Here is a 6,238-nt window from a genome sequence, read left to right as displayed (position 1 = left end):
AAAACGGGGGGACTGAGTGGTAGCTCCTCCACAAACAGGACCATGATAAATGTTTATTTTTGTTTGTTGATAAATGTTTATTGAAAGTGGTGTAGATTGTTCTCGCCATACTTGCTAAGGGCAGATAACAGACTAATTTTGAGCTAAGTAAATGGGAAAGCCAAAAATCGAAATGCCTAAATGATGTGACACCCTACAATCTTAGGGATTCTAGTGCCTGGGTGTGAATCTTGCTAATGCTTACCAGCTGTGTGACCCTGAGAAAGTACCTTAACTTCTCTGAATTTAAAGTTCCTCACTTCTCAAATAAGGACACTAATAGCACCTACTTTGTGGGGTTGTTGTGAGGATTGAATTAGCAAGGTGTAATGCATTGTTATTACTGAAAAACAACACAAAAAACAATTACACATGGTTACCAAGCAATGCATATCTCAGGTGCAAAAATGCAGTCACTACTGTGAGCATTTCTCATTCATTTATTGAAGTAAATCAAGGAGAGACTCCTGTGTATCAAATCTTGGGCTGGGTACAGAGGATACTGCAATGAGTAGTATCACAGGCATAGCCTCTGTTGTCTGAGTCAAGTAAGAAGCAAATAATCAAGTAATTACAAAACAGTGTGATGAGCAAAGAACACATGGTGGTAGGGGGTGGGGCAGGGGTGTTGGTGGAGGGGACTGGCCTACATCAGAGAACTCCCTCTGAACAGAAACCTGAAAGATGAATATGGGTTTCATTGGGTGGAAAGGCAGAGAGAAGGGTACATGTGAAAACCTGTAGAGACCAGAGATTTGTAACTGAACTGGGAGTTCATTCATTTTTCCTGAAATGAGATTGAGAGAGTAAGTAGGAACAAAATAGTGATTAGTTTCGCATTCCTTAGTAATAGTTACAAAACACCATGTACCCTGCATGATTGATAAATACTAAGAGAGCCCTACTATGCAGCTGGCACGCACTGTTCTTTTGCTTGGATACATGAGGCCTAAGACAGGAATAATGTATCTAATGGAACTTACATTCTAGTGGGGGGAGGGGAAGACATAACCAATAAGCATAACAAGTATACAGCATATTAAAAGCTGGCAAGTACAGGGGAAAAAACAGAATGGAGTTCAGGAATATCATGGGACTGGAAAGCAAGTTAAAATTTTCATTTATTTTTTTAAGATCTATTTATTTATGCATACAAGAGCTGGGGTGCAGGCCAGATTTGCAGGGAGGTGAGAGGATCATAAGAGACAGAGTGGGGAACAGAACAGGTGGATCTACTGAAATACACTGCCGAGGGAAGCAGCTGGCGAGACAGGAGAGATCTGCTGCTCCATGTGGCTTAGCTCTCTGGCCGGGGAGGGCTGCAGTGGCTGCTGATAGTTTCATAGTGTTGAGACTTGACCCCTTGTGCCACCAGGGAGGCCCACAAATTATAATTTTTAAAAATTTTTTTTAAAGATTTATTTATTTATGCACACAAGAGCTGGGGCACAGGCCAGAGATGCGGGGGGTGAGAGGATTCACCAGAGACAGAGTAGGGAGCAGAACAGGCAGATTGGCGGAAATGTACTGCTGAGGGGAGCAGTAGTCGAGACAGGAGAGGTCTGCCTCGCCATGTGGGTTTCTCGCTGGCCAGCCAGGGATTGAACTCATGCTCAGAGGCTACAGATTGCTTCATAGTGCAGTGCTTAACCCTTGCGCCACCAGGGAGGCCCAAGTTATAACTTTTTTTTAAGATTATTTATTTATTTGTTTGTTTGTTTGTTAAAGATTTATTTATTTATTTATACAAGCACTGGGTACAGTCAGAAGCGCGGGAGGGCGAGAGAATTCACCAGAGCCAGAGCGAGGAGCAGAGCAGGCAGAAGGACCGAAGTACACTGCTGAGGGGAGCAGGGGGCGGCAGGAGAGGTCTTCGTGCCATGTGGGACCCTCCTCCAGTGGCCAGGGAGCAGCCAGGGATCGAACCGGCGCTGCAGAGGCTGCGGGCAGCTTCACAACACAGTGCTCAACCGCTGCTCCACCGGGGAGGCCCTAAGATTTATTTATTTATACAAGGACCCAGGTACAGACCAGATGCACAAGAGGGTGAGAGGACTCATCAGAGACAGAGTGGGGAACAAAACAGACAGACTGACAAAATACACTGCTGAGGAGAGCAGCAGGCAAGACAGGAGAGGTCTGTTGCACTGTGTGGGTTTCTCCTGGGCTGGCCAGGATCCAACCATGCTGCAGAGGCTGCGGACAGCTTCACAGTGCAGTGCTCAACCACCTGCGCCACCAGGGTGGCCCCCAAATTATAATTTTTCACTAAAGTTAGTAATTTATGGTAGTAAGAGTAAGTCTCATTGGAAGGAGACATTTGGGTAAAAATTTATTTTTTTAAAAATATATTTATGCATACAAGAACTGGGTTAGTGCCTCCCCTAGTGGCGTAGGCGGTTGAGCGCTGTGCTGTGACGCTGTCCACAGCCTCTGCAGTGCCATTTAGATCCCAGCGGGCTGGAGAGGGTCCCACATGGCGCTGCAGACCTCTCCTGTCTCACCCGCTGCTCCCCTCAGCAGTGTATTTCTTCAGTCTGCCTGTTCAATTCCCCGCTCTGTCTCTGGTGAATCCTCTCACCTTCCCGCGAATCTGGCCTGTACTCCAGTTCTTGTATGAATAAATAAAAAATAAATCTTTAAAAAAAAAAAAAAAGAACTGGGATACAGGCCAGAGGTGCAGGGGGTAGAGGATTCACCAGAGACAGAGTGGGGAACAGAACAGGCAGAATGACTGAAATACACTGCTGAGGGAAGCAGCGGGTGAGACAGAAGAGGTCTGCTGTCCCATGTGGGCCACCTCCCTGGATGGGGATTGAATTCGTGCTGCAGTAGCAGCAGATAGCTTCATAGTGCTGTGACTTAACCCCTTGTGCCACCAGGCAGGCCCCTGGGCAAGGATTTAAAGGAGAGGGAGTTAGTTTAAGGATATCTGTGGGAAGAGCTTTCCAGTGAAGGGAATAAGCAGTGCAATGGTTTATTTGTTTGTTTGTTTGTTAAAGATTTATTTATTTATTTATACAAGCACTGGGTACAGTCAGAAGCGCGGAAGGGCGAGAGAATTCACCAGAGCCAGAGCGAGGAGCAGAGCAGGCAGAAGGACCGAAGTACACTGCTGAGGGGAGCAGGGGGCGGCAGGAGAGGTCTGCGCGCCATGTGGGACCCTCCTCCAGTGGCCAGGGAGCAGCCGGGGATCGAACCGGCGCTCATATGTAGAGCATATGTGGGGAGTCCCAGCAACAGGAAGAATAATGGCACAATGGAAAAGATAGGTTCTACCACAGTAGTGAACTAGCCAGGGGTAAAGGAGATGATGTAATAGGGTTGAGGATAGGGACTTGATTACACAGGCTCTTGAAATCTGTTTAAAGGATTTTGGCTTGGACTGGTTGTGAAGTGGGGGCTAATGGAGGGTTTGAGCAAGAGTGATACCATGTGACTTATCAGCGAGGTAGGTGGGTCAGAGTAGAAGATCAGTTAGGAGGCTGTGTAGTAATCTGAGAATTGACAAGGCTTCTACAGGGTGTGTGTGTGTGTGTGTGTGTGTGTGTGTGTGTGTGTGTGTGTGTGTGTGTGTGTGTGTGTAGAGAAGTCAGTTTCTTTAACCTGAAGGAGGAGCGAGCTGGATTTCCAGGTGGATGGGATATGGGGAGTGTAAACAAGAGGAAAATGAAGGAATGAAGGACAACTAAGTCATCAGTGAGACTAAGGATGTGAGGGCGATCTGGCTGTGATATCTGTCACCCCATTCATCTCCAGGGTTGACTCTACGGATCTGTCTGGCTAGGCTGGTGTTCCCTCTCCCTCGCTGCCCCATGTGCGTCCCTCTCAAAGCTGCATGTTCAGTCTAAGAGGATGGTGTTCCTCAATAGAGACAACTGGTTCTTTGGTCAAGGGTATATGAATGTGCTCCCCTATTAGAACCTCCAAACAAGCTCTCAAGGTCTATTGATTGAAATTAGAAGGACTATGAGTGAAACAGGTTTGAACAGAGAAAATCAGAAGTTCAGTTCAAGACATGGAAGTTTAATGTTCTATTAGCTCTTTTAGTCATCCAGTAGAAATGTTGAAAGGCAGCTGGATATTTATCTAGGATTCAGAAGAGAGATCTAAGAGAGATCTAAATTTGGAAGTTACTGGTATCTGGATATTTAAAGCTACAAGAAACCAGTTGAGATGACTAAGGAGTGAGTTTGAAGAGAAAAGAGAACCAGAATCCAGGGGCACTCCAAATTTAAAAGTTCAAAGAGGAGAAGATCCAGATTAATTTAATCTCCACAACTATTCTAAAATGATTAAATATTTGAGCCCCTTTTTAATAGATGGAAACACTGCATAAGTAAGTTGCCAAAGGTCAAATTGGGAGGTAAGTAGCAGAGCTAGAATTCAGACACACAGGGTCTAAGCGACCAGCTCAGAGTACATGCCTCCCATCTGATAAGCCTGGAAGCCCACTGGTAAAATGAGAAGTGGTACATTTCAGAAAGACCTTGTGGGGGGTGGATTGGGGAAAGTAAGCTTGGGCACAGGAGGATCATTTAGAAGGTTGCATGAGAGTAGTAATGACTGCAGACAGGATAGGGGATTGGGGAGAAATATACAAATTCCAAGGGTGTTTTGGAGGTAGAATGATAAGGATTGGGGATTAGTTAAAAGTGAGTGGTGAAAGAAAATGAATAATTCGGGATTATTCCTAGGTTTCTGATTTGGGCAACTGTATGGTTAGAAGTACCTTTTGTTGAGATGGGGATTACTGGAAAAGTAAAGGGAGGGGAGACAGCATGAATTCGGTCATAGCGATACCCAAGGTCATGCACAAAGCTGACAGTAAAAAAGTTTAGCTGACTCAAACTACACAGAATTCAGAAACTTCTAGAGTACATCCCCATGAAAAGAGGCCGCCAAAAATGTTGTCTATTTTATGTGTAAAAATGTCTAGAAAAATATTTTCTAAAGTTACCACTGATAAGCCATCCTAATGTTTTACCACTCTTATTATTGAGAAAATTTTCTACCATGAAAAGCTGATCCCAGCTACCAGGGTTCCCTGGGTCTGAGACCAGAGCCTAGTTGACTGAGAAAGACATTTTTATTTATTTATTTATTTATTTATTTTAATTTATACAAGCACTGGGTACAGTCAGAAATGTGGGAGGGTGAGAGAATTCACCAGAGCCAGAGCGGGGAGCAGAGCAGGCAGAAGGACCGAAGCACACTGCTGAGGAGAGCAGCGGGCGGCAGGAGAGGTCTGCGTGCCATGTGGGACCCTCCTCTGGTGGCCAGGGAGCAGCCGGGGATCGAACCGGCGCTGCAGAGCTGCGGGCAGCTTCGCAACCCAGCGCTCAACCGCTGCGCCACCAGGGGAGGCCCGAGAAAGACATTTTTAAGGGCTCTTCTGTGAAACACCAACATACCTCTCTGACTTCCTCATGCCCCCCCTCTCCTGCCCATGCATGCCATCCTTGCATCAAACCTCACTACTGACCACACACTAAAGAAATGGAATGCCTCCCTTCTGTGTCTTTGTTCTCATTGATCCCTGTACTTGGCCCATATTCATCTCTTACTCATTCTATTTGTGGAAATTCTCTTCAGCCCTCATAGCTCAGCCATATATTTTCTCCTCCACAAAGTCTCTCCCAAACTTAAAGTAATTTCTCCCTCCTCTGCGATCAAATATCATCTCACAGTTCTTTCATGTAACTTACAGCGCTTTGACACTCTGCCATGCATTCATGTATGCAGTTTGATCACCATTACTGGATTGTTAACTGTAGAGGCAAGATAGTCACCGAGAGAAGCAGAAGCAGAAGAGGCAGGAGAGAGAAGGGGAGAAGGAAAGCCAGAGAAGCCCAGAGTGAACTCTTGCCGGGGGCTTGGAGGCCTACCTGGCCTCCTGAATCCCCTGCCTGCCATGTATCTGGTTGCTGCTCTATATGTAACAGCTCAATAAAAACCTGAGAAAGCCACCGAGGGCTCCAAGACTCTCCTTTATCATCTGCCGGATCATAGATAACCTACTCAGTGCCCACCTTGCCCCTACATTAACTCTTTGAGAACCAGTGTATATATCTTAAGCCTTATATACACATTCATTCATCTATTAAACTAACATTTGTGGAGTATTTACTACCTTCTGGACATTGACTATTAAACCTTGTCTTCAAGAACTTACAATCAAATGTGGAGAAAAAAAACT

The sequence above is a fragment of the Talpa occidentalis genome, unplaced genomic scaffold, assembly GCF_014898055.3.
Source record: "Talpa occidentalis isolate TD23 unplaced genomic scaffold, MPIMG_talOcc4v2.1 talOcc4.4, whole genome shotgun sequence".
Classification (NCBI taxonomy): Eukaryota; Metazoa; Chordata; class Mammalia; order Eulipotyphla; family Talpidae; genus Talpa; species Talpa occidentalis.
Note: the sequence above shows the minus strand (reverse complement) of the source record.